This window comes from Diorhabda carinulata, chromosome X (assembly GCF_026250575.1).
Source record: "Diorhabda carinulata isolate Delta chromosome X, icDioCari1.1, whole genome shotgun sequence".
In the NCBI taxonomy this organism is placed as follows: Eukaryota; Metazoa; Arthropoda; class Insecta; order Coleoptera; family Chrysomelidae; genus Diorhabda; species Diorhabda carinulata.
In genome coordinates this window covers 5,264,102-5,287,630 of record NC_079472.1, presented here as the reverse complement: position 1 = coordinate 5,287,630, position 23,529 = coordinate 5,264,102, and the positions used below count along the sequence as shown (strand labels likewise).

Genomic DNA, 23,529 nt, shown 5'->3' with positions numbered 1-23,529 from the left:
TCATGTTTTATTTTAGGATCATTTAGCACTAAAATATCACAAAAATTAGGGGGGAATAATCTAAGTTAAAACCTTTGGAGAAATGAGGTTGTTAGTAGCTGACCACCATGACTATTGATACAAATAAAACTATAATGATTATATATGTTATGTTTGTGACACTAACCACCAAGACTGAAAGAGTTAAGATTAAAAATGTGACAAATATTTATGTTTTTGCATGTTTAATTTATAACTATATACAGTTGAACATCGTAAATCCGGTATATCTAGAATCAGGACTGATTCGTTCGTATCGTAATTAATATATTAAGGCCCAGCGAAATTGCTAATTCAGTTCTAAATGCTAATAAAAATAGTGACGAGGAGGAGGGAAAAGACTGTGAAGCAGTTGAGGAAAAAATGTTTACGAGTTTAATTGACGTTTTCGGAACGGCAATGAATGAATTTGAACAGAGAGACTGTATCACTGGAGAAGAAATTTCCTGTTTGTAAATTAGGGAAAATAAAAATGACACAGCAAACACTGTGTGATAAATAATAAAAAAATATTTCAGTTAAAGATTATCCTTACTATTACTTTAATTAATGTTATTTTAACTTCTGTTTATAAAGTATTTAATCTTTTTATTATTATTACCTATTTTAAATGTGTTTTACACAATAAGAAGGGATAATATCATGATGTACAAGGTGTGCTATAGCGCACCAGCTAGGAAGCAGCCAATGAGAATTCGCTCCCAAAGAGATGCGCAGAACGAGTCCAAAATGAGCCCTCGGGAAAAACACACCTTGCAGTCTTTACATCATGGATAATATCACTTCTCTACAATTTTATTAATACCTCTCCCTCTATTTACATTATTATGTAATGCGATATGATTTTTCGTTAGCGCGAAAGATGGCGCCACCACAAATGAATCGTTTTTTTTTATAAACGGGCGTAAATCCAAGAAAGTAAACTTTCGCAATACTAAAAAAACTGTTCAAATCAAAATATTTCACTTCAAATATTTAAAAAACAATGTCAACATGTAAAGAAATTCAATTTACAACAGGATTCAAAATTTTACACTTGTATCTTTATCCATAATTTCGTTATTTAGCTCTAAAAATGTTAAACTATCGACTTTTTTAAACAAATTAAGTTGTGAGGAGATAAAAAACTATTTAATCCCAAGTGAACACTTTTATTGTAAGACAATGTTTACAATTTACTAAAAAGGTAGTGAAATTACTTGTGATTTGTGGGTTGTCGTTGGTTTCTTCAACCTCGAAATCGCCGGTAATCTCTTGAGATCTGTCAACAGTTGGCCAGTCACAAATTTCTTATATAATTATACATATATATAATAAATAGTTAAAAATATTTTCTGCGCGTGCCTCAAATTCCACCATGTTTTTCGGGCACTTTACAAATAAACATACGATACACACTACACTACGTTGTCTATACAACTTAAAATAAAAAAAATTGTGTGTGTCAGCTCCGACGCACGACTGGAGTTTACTCCTTAAGTTCGATAGTCTAACCAGACGCAAAAAGAGTTTATTTAACTTAAAAAAGATTGATATTTATTTATTGACATTTATTATAACTAATCGACGAAATATTTTACATTAAACTTTTTACAATAGTCAATAAACTCGATAATTCATATTGGGTTGATTATCTAATTTTATGTGTTGTTTTCAAATATATATTTATATGAACTACATCGATAATTATTAAAATATTTGATAAATACATGCTCATACATATAATACATGAATTATAACGTACCTTGCAACCACGTGTTTGTTAGATGTTCCGGCAATATCATCTACACCTCTTTCTGCCATAGTTATTTGAAAATACTTTCAGTTCACTTTAGCGGAACACAATGATAAAAATTAAAACTTCACAATAACAATATTAATTATTGATATTTATAATAAAAACAGCAATATAAGTCGACACTGACAAATTAGAAGGTTGCGCATCATAGGGTGCGCACCAAAAACGTAACGAGGTCATTCATCGATAGATTTTACTCCTCACATTTTTCTCATACCGGTCCCCTTAGGGGAAATGTGCCTATGATGGACCCCTAAAGGAAATATCATTACAACTTTTTTAGTTTTGGACTTATTAATTTTTTTTACATGAAAATATATACTTAGCTCGAAGTTCATTATAGTATAGGAAGATTTTTCTGCCAAATAATTTCCTGTTTAATAGCATAGCTATTTTTAAAAAAGTAGTCGAGGGGTCCATCATTGGCACACATCTGCCCATGTCGGACCCCTTTAAAATAAATGAAAAAAAAATGTCTAAAGTTTTATTAGAAAAAATATAGAACAAACTAACATCACGTTAGGTACAGAGCTCACAAATAAAAGACTTGCAATGGAAGGAAACACCAGCGCACTCATTATGGCACCACGAGTTACATTTTTGACAACGAATCCACTTTTCTTTTGCACGTGAGTGCGAGAATAACTCATTGCAGTAAAGGCAGCTAGCATCATCATCTAAGTCATCTTGTCCCTTTTCCAAAAAGTTCTCTAAGGCGGATTCATCTTCATCAGAACTGTCATTGAAAATGACAAGTTTCCGTTTTACTATCCTGGCTTGTTGTTTTCTTATCTTTGTTTCCTTTTCTATAACCTTCTCTTTGAGTTCATGAATTTCTGGTGTTGAATTCAAATGACCAGTTTTTCCCCTTCTTCTGCATTTTTTTTATCAGTACCAATTGCTACAGTTTGAGGGGGAGGACAAATTTCCTTCACAGAAATGTCGAGAACTGACGATGAAGACATGTTAAGACCAGATGTGGATGGGGTTTGAATTTCTAATTCCATTTGGTTCTCGATGATATCTCCTTCAGCCTCGGGAATCTGCTTATCCGTTGCTAAAGCTGGTGCAAACTGCCAGTCCTCGAAGATATGAGGATTGAAAGGATGAATGCCAGTCTTTTTGAACGAATTTATTGCATTTGATGGTACAGCACTCTTCAAATAAGCTTGATTGAGAAGACCTGCTATTTTGAATTGAGTCACTGCCTTCCCCGGGCTTTGACGAAGCCATAATTGAATTTCTTGATCAAAATACGTATGAAGAGGACGGAAGAATCCTACGTCCAATGGTTGAACGTGATGTGAACAATGTGCCGGGAAGCAGAACACAATTACCCCATTTTCTTTTGCAAACTGAAGAGATTCGAGACTCTTATGGCTACTGTGCCCATCTAGGAGCAAAAGAACCTTATTGTTATTAGATGCTTTCGTATACTTCACGAAATGCTTTAGCCATCTACAAAAAATTTCACTGGTCATCCAACCTTTTTCTTGTACGAAAGCTATGCTACCAACGGGAGCACCGTTCATAAGCTCATCGTTCATCCTTTGACGAGGGTAAATAAGAGCAGGAGGGATGTAAGTGCCCATGACATTCATTGCGCACACTACGGTCACGTGCTGCCCACGCTCTGCACTGCTGAGTGCACCAACTTGCTTACGACCTTTTGAAGCGTAAATTTTTTGACATTTCTTTTGGACCGTAGTCAAACCTGACTCATCCATATTAAATATATTTTCGGGAGGAAGGATGTAACACATCCTTTTAACTAAGATTCATATCAAGATCTAATCTGAACAGAACTAATCTGAAAGTACAGTTTATCCTTCTTATCTATGTTCTTTCCTTTTGTTACTTGTGATGTATACGATTTTTTGTAAAACCTATTTTACCATTTCTTGGAATTTAAAACTATGTCAGATGATTTAACCTCATGCACTTATTAAACTATGATGAGTTTTGCGAAATTATGTCATGTTTCTTTAAAGCCTTAGATATTATTCCGAAATTCCTCACACGGGAGGAAACTGTGGCCTTAAACATGGAAATACTGAGTGACCTTCTGTAAACGACCTGAATCTGTCAGGTGTAAGCAAAACCTTAATACCGTTTGGTTTTTGTTTGGGCCTGAACAGACTGTAAAGTAAGTCTACAAAGACTGTACAAGGATTTTAAGTAATATTCACTAAAATATTTTGGAGGTTATAATAACAATAGACCAAAATGTGCAGTAATAGCTGACTGCACATAATAGTCCAAAAATCAAACAACAGAATCCATAGACGAAGTGGACTTACGCCTTTCTCTTTTGGACTCGCGCCTTTTCAAATTAAACTAAAAAATTAAAATGTGGATTTGACTCATTTCCACTCGTGATAAAATCGCCCTTTTAACAAAAATTTATTGTATTCTGATGTTTAGACTACAGAACTACCAAAACCTGTAAATCGAAAAAATGGACTTACGCCCGATTCAAATGCATTCACGGAAAAATCTAAAATCCGGAACCAATCCTTTCCAAGCTATTCCGGATTTACGATGTCGTACTATATAAAAATTTAATGAATTACTACTTAAGGTAGAGTAAAAATTTTATTTTAATACGCACTGTAATTTTTCACTTTCACTAATTTGTTATTCACTTTATATAAATAAATCGTTTTTATTTTATACCAATTCTTTATTCATAAAAGTACAGCTTTGTAGTTGTGTTCAATTTCCTGAGGGTTAATTGATTCCCATTAAAATAATATGGTTGGAATTCAAAATTTTCTCCCCTTCTACTATGCATCTGCATCTGCTTGTTGCATTGCAATTCAAATAAGCAAATATCGACCCCAAAGATAAAAACAATTCTATTAAATATAAAAAATCAGAACCGCAATGGAAACTAGAATAAAAGTCTGCCACCATTAAAGGACTAGTATCGGTTATACTTTCCAAAAAACTGATTTTTTTTACATTTTTTGAATCCTTCTACTTTCAAAAAACATCTCATAAAATTTCATAGCGAAATTCAAAATAATAACGCATAAACGCAGATTTTTTAAATTCTTTGTGCGTTTTCATTTTGATTTGTTGTATTTTACCGTAATTTACTAGAAAACTGTGGAAAAAAAATTTGCCATGGGAAAAAAGTGAAAAAAAAAGTCATTTTGTTTTTTTTTTTCAATTTTTTATTCAAAGGTGTTAAACTACGATATAAGTTACCTTCTCTCGTTCTTCTCTTTAAAAAGCTTTTTGTATTTTTTGTTTCATATTTGCAAATTCCAGATTATCAAAGCGCTTATAATAAAAAAAGAAACCATTGCGTGACTCCCCAATGGTAAATTATCACTTCCACTAATTATACAGTTTATCTACAAAAAATAACTGAAGTATGCAAAATATTAAGAATTGGCGACAATCAGCGCAACCGGCTTCACTTCACTTCACTTCACTTCACTTCACTTCACTAAATATAAGTTTTTCTCCACATTCGCTAACAACTGCGATCAAAGTATCAACGATTATATTCATCGACGAATTTTACGATCCGATCGGATCTTGTTGTATTCGTCAACAAATTTCATTTTATAGCAGTCGCTTTTATATTAATAATCATTTTTCTGCTACACATATAATAATAAAATGAATATTTCTGAACAAAGAGTGATTTTAATGCTTCTACATTATAAAGCTCAAAATAAAAATTTGCTTCTTCAATTAGCACTAGAGTCTGAAAGAAGGCGGGGAAAGGTATTGCTAATGTTTAAAAATAGGTAGTATGAGCGATTTCACTCTAATTTTCCCGAATTTCCCGTCATCAGTTTAACCACATATTGGAACTAAAAGGGCATGATCTTCTGAAAGCACCGTTTAATCGTGTTAAGGAACCAATAACACCAGCAGAAAAATTAGACGTGACGTTAAGGTAAGTAAAATTGTTATTTAAAAAAAAAAATTGTGTGTGTCAGCTCCGACGCACGACTGGAGTTTACTCCTTAAGTTCGATAGTCTAACCAGACGCAAAAAGAATTTATTTAACTTAAAAAAGATTGATACTGTATAAAAGGGTAAATTTGTTAATTAATGAAAATAATATACATATATAAATAAATATTTATTCAATTTATTCATTTCATATACATTTATTATAACTAATCGACGAAATATTTTACATTAAACTTTTTACAATAGTCAATAATCTCGATAATTCATATTGGGTTGATTATCTAATTTTATGTGTTGTTTTCAAATATATATTTATATGAACTACATCGATAATTATTAAAATATTTGATAAATACAAATTGCACATACTCATACATATAATACATGAATGATAACGTACCTTGCAACCACGTGTTTGTTAGATGTTCTGGCAATATCATCTACACCTCTTTCTGTCATAGTTATTTGAAAATACTTTCAGTTCACTTTAGCGGAACACAATGATAAAAATTAAAACTTCACAATAACAATATTAATTATTGATATTTATAATAAAAACAGCAATATAAGTCGACACTGACAAATTAGAAGGTTGCGCATCATAGGGTGCGCACCAAAAACGTAACGAGGTCATTCATCGATTTTACTCCTCACATTTTTCTCATACCGGGCCCCTTAGGGGAAATGTGCCTATGATGGACCCCTTGAAGAGGAATAATGAAAGCAAAAAAATGGGTATACTCAAACCTATTATGTTTTTATAATAATAATTATAATGCAAAAACTAACAAAATTTATTGTTTATGGTGAAATTTCCAAAATAACGTGCTGTACTGAGTTGTCCTTCATGGTGACTATTATTAGTATTCGAGCACATAATTTGATGGTCCTGTTCCCAGTTATTATTAACACTAGAAGTAGTATTAGGTGAGGGAGTTGGCAGAGGTGTTCTGCGTTGATAGTCGTTTGTGCATGAATGAGGAGATGATTCTGAGATTTGTAGCAACTCCATTTCAGCATCAGAAATCACTTTAAAAATTTTTGGGGAAATTTTTTCACAGCCATTGAGAAGGTCTTGAAAAGTAAATCAATTTCATCTTCAGCAGGTTCAGGAGGAACAGTTAGTTGACTCATTATTGCCTCTCGTTCCAAAATATTTTTATATATTGCAGTGAGAATTTGCGATGTTACGCTTTTCTTCCTTTTCTGAGGTAAATCTCCCGGAGAAACCTCTATTAAGGTCGATGATGTACTACCAGTTTCTGCGGTATGTTTAGCCGGAGTTATTACATCAATTGCAGATTCGGTGACATACACAAATGTGTCATTGGCTTTGTCGTCTAACTGGTACCTATGAGATTCCTCATGTAATTCATTTTGATGTGAGGTTTGATCCATACTTTTTGTTAATTTTGTACTAATTACGTTAAAATCAGTAATGAAACATTCTTTCTCCACTACGATTTGTAAATTTCCATAAAAATGTACTTAACTTTTTTTATTGTTAAAAGTTTCTAACAAAAATTCAAGATATTTACTGAACAACTAATTACTTATCTTACAGAAAAAAATGTGTACCTTCTTTCGTATTCCACTACGTCTAAAAATTCTAATAGTTCCAAAACTGGGTTTCTTTTTCTTGATGCATTTCCTTGACTTCCGGTTGGTTTTTTTGTATTCTTTTTTTGTTTATAATAGTTGTCTCTTAAGTTTTTCCATCTTTTTTTACATACAGTACTTAAAAAGTAAATATATATTTCTGTGCAAACATTTACATAGATAACTATGGGGGACTAATATTAATATTAACAAAAGTATTTTTATTGTAGATTTTTGCGTTTCGAATAAGTCACAGCTACATAAGCACATTTATCCTAGAAGTCTTAAGAAATATATTTTAAAAACTAAAGCCATTGTATCTACCGCCACCTTCAGAAGTAAATTTTAAAGAAAAGGCAAAAGATTTTTGGACACATTAGGATTTCCTCAACCTCGTTGCAGCTATTGTTGGGAAACACGTACGAATTATGTGTCCAGATAAAACCGTTTCTCTCTTTTTTAATTACATTTTAAAGAATTATTTTTCAATAGTTCTTTTTCTTAAAGCAAAGGTGATGCAGGTATATTTTCAAAATCTGAAACCGGTCAACAAATTTAATTTTCCCCAACCTGAGCTACTTCCTCATTCCAAAAACATAATCCTGCCTTATGTTATAATTGTCGACGATGCATTTAAGTTAGATAAAAATGTTATGAAACCATATCCCCCCAAAAAAAAAAAAATATTACAGGACAATAAAAAGGCAGTTTTCAATTATAGAGAGAGAGAGAGAGAGAGAGAGAGAGAGAGAGAATATAATTACACCAGAATCTCTATTTGAGACCAGCCATGTGGGTCCTGATCATAACAGCCAAAGAGAGTTTCATACCGAATCTCAAATTAGTGATGTAGCTAAATAACAGCATTCCTAGTGAAGTAAGATCTCAACAAGAGTCTCAGTCCTCTAGTAACATAAACATTATCGATGAATCCGTTCCCAATGTACCTGATTAAGACGAAATAAATGAGAATAATGCTATAAGTGAAACTGATTTAAACCAAAGTACGACAAGTCAAACAAGTCAATCTTCATCAGTACCGCTTAGTGATTTAATAAAGGCCCAAACTGTACAAATTGGTCGTAGCAAACGGGCAGTAAACAAAAAGCATTCCATTATTTTTATCAGCACACCGGAAAAAAAGAACGATTCTGTTTTGCGTGCCAACCGACTTAGGTATTGTTTGTGAACCGTAAATCAATTTCATATTCGTATTAAACGACCTGGTAAAAATGAAGATATAACACTTTTAGCCTTTAGTACGAATTTGGTCACTTTTCTTGTTTCTAAGCGTTTTTTTGGGAGTTTGCTGTTCGCCTATAGCAAGAAATGTATGTTTCGGATTACAAACATTACATTTATGGGAAAAAACAGCCATGAGAAATAAAATGTTTAGCTCATTGTGAAAACCTATACTTTATTCTGTCCCAAACACCCAATTACCACTTTCATGTATTAGTTTTTTAGGTTATGTCGAAAATTATAGTTCTATAAGGTTTCTCAAATTAAATACGACCTTGATTTTTTCCTTGATTAGTTTCTAATATCTTTATTTTTGATCAATAATTCCATTGTATTTTTCATTCTAAAATATTAATACACGTTTTCCAAATCACCAAATGATTTATTCAATGATTAAAAAATCAATTCCCCATTTTTTTTAATATTATGAAAAAAAAAAAAACGAAATATACCTATTCGAAATTTCTATATTTTATAGCTACTACAAACATTTAATAGATATTAATATTTATCTCCCGTTTGTTTCGAATCTACCTAATGAATATTTTAAATATGGGTCATACTATTAAAAAGCAGTTGCTTCATTCCTTTACATAAATTTATAATAAGATACACGTAGCCGAGCAAGCGTTAAGAATACGAGGTCTGGTTATTAAATAACGAGACTGCGCGCCTAGAGGGCGCCTTAGAAGGGTTGGGTAAAAAACGCGTTGTGTGTTGGGTGTCTATATATTTGTTGATGGTTAATCCATCATTTCCTCCGACCACATCTGTAAAAACAACAATATGTAGTTATTACGGTCATAACTAAAGGCAAGTAACAATAATCATTAGTTTTCCAAGATATTTACAGGTGTCTAATATTGCCATCTTAGGAACTACGCACGTTTTTTTGCCTCTGTTAATAAAATATTAAATTACATAAGCCAAAATTATGTGTATGTCAAATATTGCCATGGCAATATTTGATCTACCTAAGAATGGAAATATTAGGCATCTGTGAATCTACTGAACAACTAACGATTTTAAGAGACACCTTTATATTAATCATAACAACACTACAACAACGAATAGTGTACCTACGAATTTACCTTGTGTAATTTTTTTCACCTTTTATTTTACTTTTATAGCCGCAACGACGCACAACAAACAACGAGATTTTTATAACACAGACTCTGCACAAATTGGGCATTTTTCTGGTACGTTCAGTTAGTCAATTTCATTCCTAGGAATGTTTAGTACGTACACCGGCCGCAAGAGTTATGACGTCAGGATTTTGGATCGGGTGGTAGTATTAGGAACGTGGTAATAATTGGCTTGGTTACCTTAGATCTGGTGTCTATATTGGTTCGCCTGTTCATAGATATTTCATGCTACTAGTTTTTATTGTTTCATAAAGTTGTCCACCTCTGGGGGTTGTTTATCTTGATCCCCAATAAACGTGCTTAGCGTTGTAGTCACCACCTGCATTGAAGCGATTTCCGTTTTGTAGCATTCACTGAACTGTTCTTGATTTATGACGTGTCTGGGTGCGCAATAAATTACTGCTACTTCAAGGGTCCCATTGCAGTCTTCCATAGTTATACTGGTAGCTTGCAGGTATTCTTTATTATAGTTACCGAGTACCTGATGCTTGTGTGCTGTGTTATCTGGGTGATTTATGCATTCTAAAGAAACTTTTAACTGTGAAAAGAGATTCCGATATCAGCAGGATATCAATGTTTTGATTAGTAATAAAGGATCTAACTTCGTCAGCGGGTTAAGCAAGCACGTATGCGTTCCACAAAGCGATTTTTAGGAACTTATTCATTTTTCCAATTCAGTTATGACGGTTATTAATATACGTTACGTCATCTAATGAAATCCGATAGATAAGAGCATAGAAATGACAAGGTTTTTGTTGATTTATTCATAATTTTTTCATACAATAATATACATAATGAATATTTCAGATATTTTTTTGTGATTTTAATATGATATTATTGTTTGTTTTAAGTTAATTCCTTTTTTTTCTTGGAAATCTTTTATACCAGACTATCCTAGTTAACATAATGTGAGGTTAATTTCACAGTTATTCGTAATACCTTTTGAGTATTATATTTAATTAGTAGCAATATTCCACCGAAGTGACTAATTTGACATATATGGCATTAAGCAATTGATATCTTGTTTCTTTAATTACTATAATGGAAAAAACAGTTCCATAACAGATACATACTTTTATTAATCTATTTCAAGTAAGTAATCAACAGTAAAAGTAGATACAAAGCAAGGGTTGACCACAAATCAAACGTGAACACTGTTTATTCTTCGAATCGTTTTCAACAAGTGACGTAACGACTTGGTATGGATAAAAACGTCTCTACTTTACGGTGCCGACAATATTCATTTTCTCTCTCGTTCGAGACACTTTATCTATACTGCGCATGCTTGAGAATGGGTGTTAGTAAATATTTATAGCAACCTAACCTAACCAAACTTGCTTGTTTCTTCCTCGATCTGTTGGGCCAATTTACTACAAAAAATATATGTTAATATGGTAATTCGTTCAATTCGAAGAAATTTTATAAACAATGAACCCTCGAACTCATCCCATTTTTTTACATTCTAACCCGTGACCGATGTCTTTATCGACCCTATGTTATGTTTGATTGTCAAATCGCTTTTTCCCGAGATAACGAGCCTTGTCAGCCCATGAATCTCTTCGTTCTTTTTTTTCCTTAAAATAAAATTAGCAATACGCTGAAAGTTCTATTTCATGAAAGTGAATTCGATGAAAACTTACTTAAAAAGTGGAAAATGAAGAAAATCAGCAGAACTGTTAATTGTAGGACAATCAGCCGAAATCTTAATTGTAAGACAATCATCAAAGGTTGAAATCGACTTCAATTGCAAGCTCTAGAGCAAAAGCGATTTGTTTTTATTTCTGGAGAAGCTTGATATTTCAAGTTAAAAAAATATATACCTTGTTTTTCTCACATAAGACAATATGGCATAACCTGTGGTTATCTTTCTCGTACTCACGGAACTTATAGAACGGGTTGGAGCGAGAATGATGCTATAGCCCGCTCGATCGCCTTCCTCGAGGCGCTTCGTCTTTGGTAAACTCGTGATCCACAATAACAGTGGTATTATAAAAGCCGGAGTTTTACCAGAGCCCGTTTCTGCCACACCAATGATATCTCTGTTCTGTAGACCGATAGGAAAGGCTTGTATCTTTGTATCCAACTTTCTCAATGATATCGAGAATCTTTAGAAATAGTCAAATAGCTTTTGCTATAAATATTTACTAACACCCACGAATATGTATATTTCAAAAATTCCGTATCTTACGTTAGGCTGGATTCTCGAGTTCCAGTCACGTGCCTATTCGATTGATAATATCTAGACTTTAACGCCAACTAGTGGTAAAAATCTCAAGTAATTTGCATTTTTAATAAGTAATTGGTATTATTTTAATCATGTCAGCTTCAAGAAAGAATTACTGCATCCGTGATTGTGATAATACATCACGTCAAAAACGTGGACTTGATGTTTGCTTTATAACGAATGATTGTGGTTTAGTCGATTTAATTGAGCCTGGTGATGTAGTTTTTGCTGATAAAGGTTTTCCACAGATAAAAACTCGAGTAGAAAATAAAAATGCTGTTTTTGTGATGCCTCTTTTTGGTCACAAAGATCAATTTACCCCGGAATAAGTAGACGAAACATACAACATCGCTTCTGTGAGGATACATATTGAACGCGTTAAACCAGGGGTCTCCAAACTACGGCCCGAGGGCCACATCCGGTCCGCGGACAGATTTTGTATTCTAATTTTATGTTGAATAATTGTTAATACGACATCTACATTGATATGGTCATGGGCTAACTACTCATAACATTATTGTAGACTTATTATTATTGTTTTTGTGATAAGTTGGAAAAAGAACTTGGACCGACGAAAAACTTTGTATAGGCTATGGATAAAGAGGGTGAGGGATTCAAATACCTTAGAGAAGTCTTTCCCCAGTTGAGTGATGCCTAATTAAAGGAAGCTCACCAGAACTTAGAGCATGGAAGGCATTTATTAATGTACTGAGAGGATTTTTATTAAAAATTCATTTCCTCCATTCCCCTCTGACATTTTTTCCCGAAATTTGGGAGCTGTCAGTGATGAGCAGGTTGAAAGGTTTCACCGAGATATTAGAACAATGGAAATTCGGTATCAATGACGATGGGATTCGGTCATGATGGGTGATTACAATTACAATTATTTTTTTCATATTTTCGTATTTGTATAGATCCATTTTATTGCAATATGCTATTCATTCTAGTGTTACTACAAATTTTTTTTTGTCGACCAGTGTACTTTGCTGTTTACAGGTGGACTCCATACGTAAAATGAGTGATTATAAATTTTGATTTTGATTATGAGAACCGTCTTATTTTACTGATGTAGAATCTGTTTTCGAGTATCAATTATCCGAAAAAACTTTCAACTTTTTTCAACAAATAGTACGCATATTCAATGATAGCATTCTAGAATAAATCTAATTGTCAGTTTTGATAATTTCTTGGGAGTAAATGAAATTTGAACTAAACTTCTGACGCTTCAGACCTGCCAGCTGTTCACACTAGTTAGAAATTCACCTGTGCAGTAACAGTGTTGCCAGAGCCAGTACAATTGTACAATTTTAGTACATTTTAGTGTATTTTATACGCTAGTACATTTTTCCTTTTTTCTAATACATTTTCCCTGCGTTCGCAAATAAAAAGTTATTTTATATTTTCGTTTAATAAAATCAACTAGAAATTGTACTTGATTGTAACAGTAATTAGAAAACAGAGCCAAGTTGATTTATATTTAGATCGTGAGATTTTTGTACTGCATTGCTAATTTTATCGGTAAACTTTATATAATTTTTTCATCCTTAAAATAATAATTGACACAGTCTATAAAATTTTTGGAAAAAAAAAATTTAATTTAAACTTATGTTTATACATCTTTCTATAATTTTATTAAATTTGTTTGAAGTTGGTACAATCTAGTACATTTTCTAGTTCAATTTTTACAGTCAGCTTTTAAATTATGGCAACACTGCGCAGTAACGTTCGTTTGGAAACAAACAGATCATTATTAAATTAACGCCGAATGCTTAATGATGTTACTGCACATAAAATCTAATTATCATACAAAAAAACATTGAAATACCTTACAAACGTGACATCAGTTAACATTAGTACCTTACGTGATACACAAAACTTCCGATTTTGTTGTTCGCGGGAAAAAAAAATTTGTCAGTTGCGTGGGCGCCGTTCAGTTATTAGATCGTGACGAGATTATCGCCCTGTTACTATAGTTGCCCTTTACCTATCGAATTTTATAATACATACTTTCACCATGTGCAGACTTGTATGTTGACGACGCCGTAAGAGACTGCTTTTAAATGAAGTCATGAGATTTGGCGGTGTTGCCGGATTAATACTGGATATAGTAGCAGATTTATAATTGAAACTAATTGATTTCACCAGTGAAATATTTAAAAAAGAAATAACAATAAACACTTTTTCCATAATTTTATTTTTTCAAAAATATAATTCAAATCTTATCAGTTTTTTTTAAATCGACCTTAGCTCACAATTATTTAAATTACGTTTTTTATTTTAAGCAAAAAATTTTAATTATGTATTATATTTAAACTAAAGTATGGTATGTTTTTAAACTATCCAGTATTTAATATTAATGAAGAGAGCTTTTTAGGCTTTGAGTGGATCGTAGTTATTCACTCTTTTCAGGCCAAAAAAGCTTTTCACACCGGATTAATTTGTCCTTAGTGTATACAGAGCAAAATGAAGTGCTTTATCAAAGTTTGGAATTTTTTTTCTTACTTATGTTCTCGCAGGAACAAAATCAGACTATTTTTGTAAAAATTTCAAAGCTTCTCTGTGTGAATAATATGTTTTTTTTTTATTTTGTAAATCGAAATAAAAGTTTTTGGAATAAATTTACGGCCTCTTGAAATCTGCTTATATTTTCAATGTGAAAAAAAGGTTTTATAAAAATATTTTAAACCATATTTTTCATTTCAAAATGGATTTAGGGAATAATTTGAAACTAAGAATATTAGAGAATCACAGAACGTTTGTATAAATTGACAACACTGCTTCTTTCAATTCAATAGCTCTAAGAGAATTTATTCAGTCTTAAAGCAAACGCTTAGGGATGTGGGTGTCTGTATTGAACCGCGCAAATCTAAAAATGCCGAACGATTTTATACAAACTGAATAAACAAGTGCATGTTTGATAATAATTTATAATTCAGCTTATTACCGGCGATCTTGGCAGTGGGTTAATCGCATTTTGATATTTTTTTAAACCGGCATATTATCATACCGAATGACGGATGTCAATTTACCGCTTATTTTTAATTGTTGAGTGATTGTTGAATGACATCAGTGTATGTGCTTAAATTTTAAAATAGAGTTTTTAAAATTAGAATTTGTGGAGTTTTTCATTGATCTTAAAGGTAAGCTTATGGTTGTTAAGTTTTTTTTCTATTCTTTTATGTCATACATTTAGGTTTGTTAATAAAAAAATTGGTTTTTAATGATTTTTATCTTGATATTTTTGAAATTTTTAAGTTATATAGTCTGCTACCATTACCAAGTATGTACTCAGAAATTTATTTCGTTGTTTGGTTTTCACATTCATCATTGTTTTTAGCGATAGTTCTCGAAATTATTGCAATCATACTTATCTCCTTTTAAAAATATAGATATAATAATTATTGCTTTGATATTTAGAGTGAGGTTCAATAATGGAATTGCTTAATTAATCCTAGAATCGTTTTACATCATTTTTATGAGTTTGAATACGACAAATTTCATTGAAGTTTTTACATTGTTGACAGATCTGTCGTTTGTCTGAAAATATTAATATTTTATAACATCTTTCTACGGTAGACTCTTAGCGATGTTATGACATAATTCAATTTAATTAGAAAACTTAATTTCGTGTTGAATTTTAAAATCGCTTTATAAATCTAAATGAAATGTTTCGTGGTTTTACGGTCACTGACTTTTTCAAGTAAAATTAAAAGCTCTTTGTGGCTACCTTTCTTCTTTTTGTGATTATATTTTTTAACAATAATCTTTTCACTTTCAATCGTTTTAAGGTTAAACTAAATACTTTATAGTTCTTAAAATGATTCATAAAACATCTCATAATTTGAAAAAACTTAAAAAAAACTGTAGTTTTGATCTAAGTTTATTCTAAATGAAAAATCTGAGCAGTTGGGGCGACGAGTAAATTAAAAACTTTTAAATTTCTTCAAAAAAAAATGTTTTTTCAATTGGACTTGTATCTTTTATACAACAAAATTTCTTGACGATAAAATAAACCGTTAATATTCAAAATCATTCGTTTAAATTTTAAACTAAAAATTACACGATATACTTTGGGTTATTTACGCCCGCTAAGAATCAACTCGTGTGAAGTTATCCACGGATTTCTACCACGAATTTTGCGAAAAAATGTCAATAGAGAAGACAAATAATGACACAATGAGGATTAAGTGGATAAAAAATTTTTAAACATGTGTTTTTGTGCATATTTGACGATTCTGAACCGAAGACTCAAAAAATAAATAAAAATTATTTAACTATTAAAAATTAATTAGAAAATCATTAACCAAAAATTGTGATGTAAGTATTTTCTATAACCCAAAAAAATTCATAAAGTTGACGTTTGAGCGCTGACGTGCATCGTTCGTTTAGAAATAGAAGCCTCAAAATTTCCTTCAACTATTGCGAAGGATACTTAATAATTAATTTATTAACAAAAAATTGTGTTGTAAGTATTTTTAATAATTTCAAAAAAAATTCATGAAGTTTACGTTTGAACGCTGACGCTCATCGTTCGTTTAGAAATCGAAGCCCCAAAATTTTTCCAAATTTCCTTCAACTATTGCGAAGGATACTTAATAATTAATTTATTAACAAAAAATTGTGTTTGTAAGTATTTTTAATAACTTAAAAAAAAATTCATGAAGTTTACGTTTGAACGCTGACGTGCATCGTTCGTTTAGAAATCGAAACCCCAAAATTTTTCCAAATTTCCTTGAACTATTGCGAAGGATACTTAATAATTAATTTATTAACAAAAAATTGTGTTTGTAAGTATTTTTAATAACTTAAAAAAAAATTCATGAAGTTTACGTTTGAACGCTGACGTGCATCGTTCGTTTAGAAATCGAAACCCCAAAATTTTTCCAAATTTCCTTGAACTATTGCGAAGGATACTTAATAAGTAATTTATTAACACAAAATTGTGATGTAAGTATTTTCAATAACTTCAAAAAAAATTCATGAAGTTCACGTTTGAACGCTGACGCTCATCGTCCGTTTAGAAATCGAAGCCCCAAAATTTTTCCAAATTTCCTTCAACTATTGCGAAGGATACTTAATAAGTAATTTATTAACACAAAATTGTGATGTAAGTATTTTCAATAACTTCAAAACAATTCATGAAGTTTACGTTTGAGCGCCCCAAAATATTTCCAAATTTGTAGACAAAACCTTGTAAAAACTAAATAACTAAATAAGATAAAACAAATAAAATAAAATATACAGAATAAAACCAATGAGTAACTAAATTATAGATAATAGTAATAGGTTATAGCAAAAATGAAAGCAGTATGCAGCATGACAGGAATTAAATATTATTAGAATAGAATACGTTTGCAGAGTAGACGGCACTTTCTAGTAAATATGCCATCAAATTATTGCGAAATGCGGGAAAAAATTATATCGATTTGATTTGAATTGGCAAGTGATTATGCATTTTTTTTCATTGTAAAATATTGAGCCCTTAACTAATTCTGAACGTGGAGTAGGTAGGTAAAAGTCGTGTAACGATCTTTCTGAAATGAATTCAGTTAATTTTATTGACCCTTCAGTTAATTGCAGTAAAAAGGCAAAATATAACTTTGAAATGATAATACCACACGTTTAGAAGTAATACATTTTAATTATCCCATTCAAAAAGATGCCTGGAATTGTGGAGTGTATACAGTATGTTACGCTGAAATTATTATTTTTTAGCTCGAATGACTTCCGCAAATACTTGTAATACTTCACTCATTCCAGCACCGATGATATATCAAAAAAATACTTATACTGTGGTGACCAAAACAAAGAAATTAAATGTGTTTCTTTTAATACTGGAGCTACACTAAAGGCTGCTTGACATGATGCAATACAACGTGCAATGCAATGCAAGACGCAATATTTCTTGATCAAAAGCATGCGCAGATGAAGTTTATCTGATTGTTCCATGCAAGATCTTGACATTGTCGGTTTTGTGCCGTTTTTATTGCATATACTTAAGTTAGTTAGTTACTTTTGGCTTAACAGATCAGCTGACTTTCGTAAAACTTAACTTCGTTATTTTCATTGTTAAACTATGTACAAAATGTTAGATAAACTTTGAGGTTATAAATTTGTTTACTTTTACTGTTAACAGAGACTTGTATGCAATTTCTTGCACGTTGTATTGCGAGAAATGCCATTAATTATCGCGATAATGGACGTTAATCGTAGGTGTAGCCACGACTTAACGCGATAATTTAAAAACGGCATTAACATTGCCGTTTGGCGTTAGGTTATAGCTCAAGTAGCGTTACATCAAAGAGATTAACGCGATAATTAATGCCATGAAGCGGCCTCACTACGTATATATTTATGCTTTACAGTCTGTCCACGGTATATTTGCAGTGAACTGAATAACAGTATAAACTAGAAAGTTTAACATGGTAATACCGGTCATTTTTATATTTGAAAGAATGCGTGCATCGAGCGCACGCTGGTTCGAGCGCACAGATTATATAGGAGGGTGCATCGAGCGCACATTTGCAGGTATAAAGACTGTATCTTGAATCCCTGTATTTAGCTTGAAATGTTTATTACCGTAAATAAAAGAAGAAAAATTAAAAAAGAGTTAACAACAGAGTAATATTTTTTCATCAATGCCATTATAGTCATAATCAATCAAATTATGACGGGGATTTTATATTTAACTCTTAATCGAATTAACTCGACATACTCTACTCTACAGGAAGCTCTGGGGATTTTCAACTGCAGAGATAATTCGTAGAAATTCATATTAAAATCATCCGGTTTTGTGAAATTCAAAAAGTAGAGGTATCAGACTTGTTGCTGCATCCACTATCTGGATTTAAAAGGTTATTTTTTGCCTCTTGGATAACTCGTTTATTTTCAATTTTACACGAAAAATAGTTTCTACAAAAGTTGTTTAAAATTAAATTTCCTACAATTTTCGTTCTTATCAATTTTTTCCTAGGATCGATTTTTTTCGATTTATACTCGAAAAGAAGGGGTGAATTTTTGGATATTGAATAACTCGTTTATTTTCAATTTTACGCGAAAAATTGTAACAAACAAAGTTGTTTAAATTTATATTTTCAACAACTTTGATTCCCAACAATTTTGCGTAGGATCGATATTTTCGGATTACTCGAGTGAATCCTGACTGGAGGCGTAAGTACGCAGGTACTTAAGAACGTGCTTCTCAAAAATATAAACTTTAGAAAAAATCGGGATCATAATTGTAGTAAATAACATTTTCAACACATCCAATTTACAACGACAACAACAAAAAGACAAACAGAAAAAATAATAATACAACATTAATAATAAATGCGATAATAGAATACTTAGGTTAAACCCCTCTTTTCGGGTATAAATCGATCCTAGGGAAAAATTGATGAAAACGAAAATTGTAGCAAATTTAATTTTGAACAACTTTTGTGATTACTATTTTTCGTGTAAAATTGAGAATAAACGAGTTATTCAAGAGACAAAAAATAACCCTTTAAATCTAGATGGTGGATGCAGCAACAAGTCCCCCCCAACGAATTCCGAAGGAAATTTGCTGCTTAAAATTTTTGTAAATCTCAGCCCCTCTTTAAAGCCAATCCGACTGGGCTATTGTTATGAAGCAGATCAGCGTACCCACTCTCTATTAAAAAAAAATTGATTGAATTGATAATGGTAATCACTAATTTCATAACTTTACAAATTTTTTCCGAAAGTGTTTGTTGAATGATATAATGGTAAACGAGTATCTCGTGATTAATTTTTTTTTCCCAAAATAGCAACAAACTCTTTTTTCTACGCCGGTCATAATTTTAGCCCCATCGATTGAAATGGACACAATTTTAATTGATCAAATTGTAAGTTTTTTATTAAATGAAAGTGTCAATGCGACTTCTGTGCCAAGGCCGCACTTGAGGTGCCAAAGAGTTACATGCGCTACTACTAAACTAGATATTAGATATAATGAAACATGGAAAAATTATGGGGATATTCAGAGAAACAGAAATTAGCTCTAATGACTTATTATTGGGATGGGAAAGCTCCACTTGAACCAATCCGCATACCTTAGAATTGAAGGAGAACACACAGATAATGACTTTTATCCGCCCTATTTTATGGAGTCGAATCTTGGAACTTGACCGAATATGTAAGCAAAAAATTAGAAGGATTCGAAAAGTCGCTTCATAGAATAATACTCAAGAACTCTTGGACCGTCCTGATAACAACTGAAGATGTCCTCAGAAGAAGTAATGATAACCATAATAATTCGCAATTACATTACTTCGGCCACTTAATGCGAAACTGCAAGGCAATATATTTGGGAAAAGAGGGCCAGGAAGACAACGAACATCCGGCTTATGAAATTGGTTCAATAAACTTGATTGCTTTGCTGTTGATTGCCCCGATGATCCACAATACCACGGATTGGTACCACAAGAAGAAGATAGATAAGAAAAAAAAACACTACAAATGAAAAAGATATTAGTGAAAGTTACCAGCGACTATAAGTCATTAGAAATTTACTGAAATTTAGTCTCAATTCAACTTATGGTAGATTTTGTAGACAGAGGTCGTTTCAGAATAGACATTGGACATTGAACTTGTCAAATTGAGTGAGAGGTCGAAAACACATTAATATCTATGAGTACTTGAACGTGATAATGAAACAGAAGTCACGAAGTGAAGAAAAACTTAATTAGCTGATTGTCATGTTACTCTACTAAAAGATTATACAAATTAGATCATTTTACTACATTTTTTTTTTGGATTAATTGTTTCATGGTACCGTCTTTTTGAAAAGGTTTTCTATCAGTCGACGTTTTACATTCTATTAGAATACTTCCATTATTTCGTTGCTTTAAAAGTCTATACATGATTGCTTTTCCAACTCGAGTCATATTTGAACTTATTAATTTTCAAATAAACTAGAGATATAGACGGCCAAAGCTCCGGGTGGATGCATATTTTTTGACGTTGTAGTCCACGGTTCGTCGATATATTTTTAATTCTATGGCAATTGTACGGTTACTTTTACCTAGACTATGGAGATTTATAATTAATACGCGAGTTTGAACTGATAGTTTCCTGGTTTTACTCATTTTAAAACTTACAAGTTTGAGTTTACGAGAACAAATCTGACACTATTAATTTTGGTATTTAAGACACCGTTTCGAGCTTCGCTTCACAATATGAAAGAAAAATTTTATATTTTTATATTCAGAAAGTTCATTATTTTGAAATTGGGCAGAAACTTTTGTCCGGTAGTGTATGTCTATGCTATGCCAAAGCGAAACTCCCAGATTCACCCCGTATATTTATTCGGTTTGTATATAAACTGTTGATTGCTTCTCTGTTAAGATTTGCTCTTATTTAAAAAATAAATGTACTTTTGATTAACTTTCTGGATTTTTACTCTTAGTAATAAATAATAGAAAAAACCTTGATATAATTGTTACGGAAATCGTATCAATTGAATTATTTTCATTTCAATAATTTTTGATAAATTAACCTTGATTTGAGATTTTAACTCTAAATGTTAATCAAAAGATTACATTCCACAAGTTAAATCAAAATGCAGGGACCTTTATCAGTTTATAAAGATTTATTTTGCAACTTACCGACACATTGAAAATATCTCAACTCATACCCAAATATATTTCCCAACTTATATTTATAAATGTCGATATCTTCAAGTTGAGGTCGTAAACTTGTCAAAAACCCCTCGTATAGTTGTAAATAAATTATATTATTGTGTACTCTTAATAATTCAAGAGACTAACTCTAAAAAATAATAATCCAAAGTTATTATAATGGCAAAAAGTCAGTTTTTTGACATATGTCACTATAATGTTACCATTATTATAGTAAAAAATAAGAAAAATTTATATAAATTTATCATAAAATATGGATACAAACAAAGATAACTGAATGAAAAATTAGATTACAGAAGTGTACTGTATGAAATGCAACATTTTTTTAGTCATAATTGACGCTCTGTACAAACTACCCTAGAAAAGTGAGGTTATGTTTTAGACGTTCGGCGATGATTAGCGCGTAAAAAGTAGAAAATTGGTTAAATTCGACGTCAAGAGCGCGATCATTGTGTGCGTTATTACAGTTTCTTAACAAGTTGAACCATCTTTGACATTTATGTCTTGGGTTCAATTCAAATTAAAATAGGAATAGAACTTTTGACAGTGCAATTAAAAACGACTATACACACAAATTGAACGTCAATGTCAAAAAAAAAAAAAAAATATAAAGTTACAGAAACGTTTCCGTGAAATCAATAATTTAAACGGCAAGTCCTTTGTTGTTGTCTTGTGTTTGACCAAGTACGAAGTAGGTAGCTCCAAAATTATGAACGTGTTTACCGCTTAAATATCCAATGAATTAAAACTGTATAGTGTACTACTAGATAATAAAATAATCGTTAGAAACCATTTTGTGAGTTCAGTCCTAACAAAACTGAATAAAAAGTAACTCATGTGACAGATCAATATTTTAATCAAACTTGAAGTATTTTAATAAAAAATTTATTAGTGACAATGGATGTCTCAATAATAGCTTTGACTGTCGGTCAATAAATCGACTTTCACCAGTCAAATTCGATTATAATCGGTAATATTTTGTTACAGTTTTAGCTGTGTAAGAAGACTTAATAAATTTACGAAAATGGCATCAGGGATATTCCATAGACCAGCATTATTTCTGTGATTATAAGTTACTTATAAAGGTAAGTAGTAATTTACTTGTAAATAATTGATAATGCATTTTCCATGTTGAGCTAGGCAGGGTAAGAAAGACAAATCACAGTTCTTGCTAAAGACTCACTTTCCGAGAAGTAGCAGACCAGCTTCAGAATACAAAATAGTAAAACATAAGAAAACTACGAGAGAAACTGCAGTAATTACAAAACAATTATTCAGCAGTGAACGAATAAAATGGGCTGTAAACACCTTTCAACCGTTTAAGTCTTCAGGACTGAACGGAATCTTCCCAGCTCTTCTTTAAGGAGGACATGAACATATCCTGCCATACTTGATCCGCCTCAGTAGAAGCAGTCCAGAGCTGGAGTACGTACCAGAGCCTTGGAGAAGGGACAAAGTAACCTTGAGGAAGGAAGACACCACACATCCCAAATCTTTCAGATCAATCAGCCTCACCTCGTTTCTGTTTAAAAAGATGGAAAAAGCTGTCGAAAACTACATTAGAACAGAGATTCTGAATTGGGAATCTCTCCATTCGTGTCAATTCCCATACCAAACAGACAAGTCTGCAGAGACTGCCCTGGTACAATTGACAACTGCAATTCAAAACGATCTGACGAACAAAAAAATCGTAATATGTGCATTCTTAGGAGTAGACAGAACAACCTCCAGATGAATGGCACAACTACTATCTACTAGAACAGCACAAATAAGGGCACGACACCATTTCCATTACTGCTAACAGGGGATGTCCACACAGGGGGTGTCGCATCCCCACTTATGTGGAGCTTAGTAGTTGACGAACTCTTATGCGGGCTGACTGAACTC

General features: G+C 31.9%; 1 protein-coding gene across 2 annotated transcripts in view; it reads left to right on the top strand.

Moving 5' to 3' along the window:
- Positions 1 to 13,801: 13,801 nt before the first annotated feature.
- The window catches only part of LOC130901215 (plasmanylethanolamine desaturase), a 41,689-nt gene continuing 31,961 nt past the window's right edge, over positions 13,802 to 23,529 (top strand). Inside the window, exons 1-2 of one of the 2 annotated variants that reach the window (XM_057812420.1) lie at positions 13,802 to 15,123; positions 22,630 to 22,727. The gene's annotated coding sequence lies outside the window, so the exon portion shown is untranslated. Of the gene's footprint in view, positions 15,124 to 17,655; positions 22,334 to 22,629; positions 22,728 to 23,529 lie in introns of those variants that run through there. The other variant, XM_057812421.1, reaches the window with a different exon arrangement.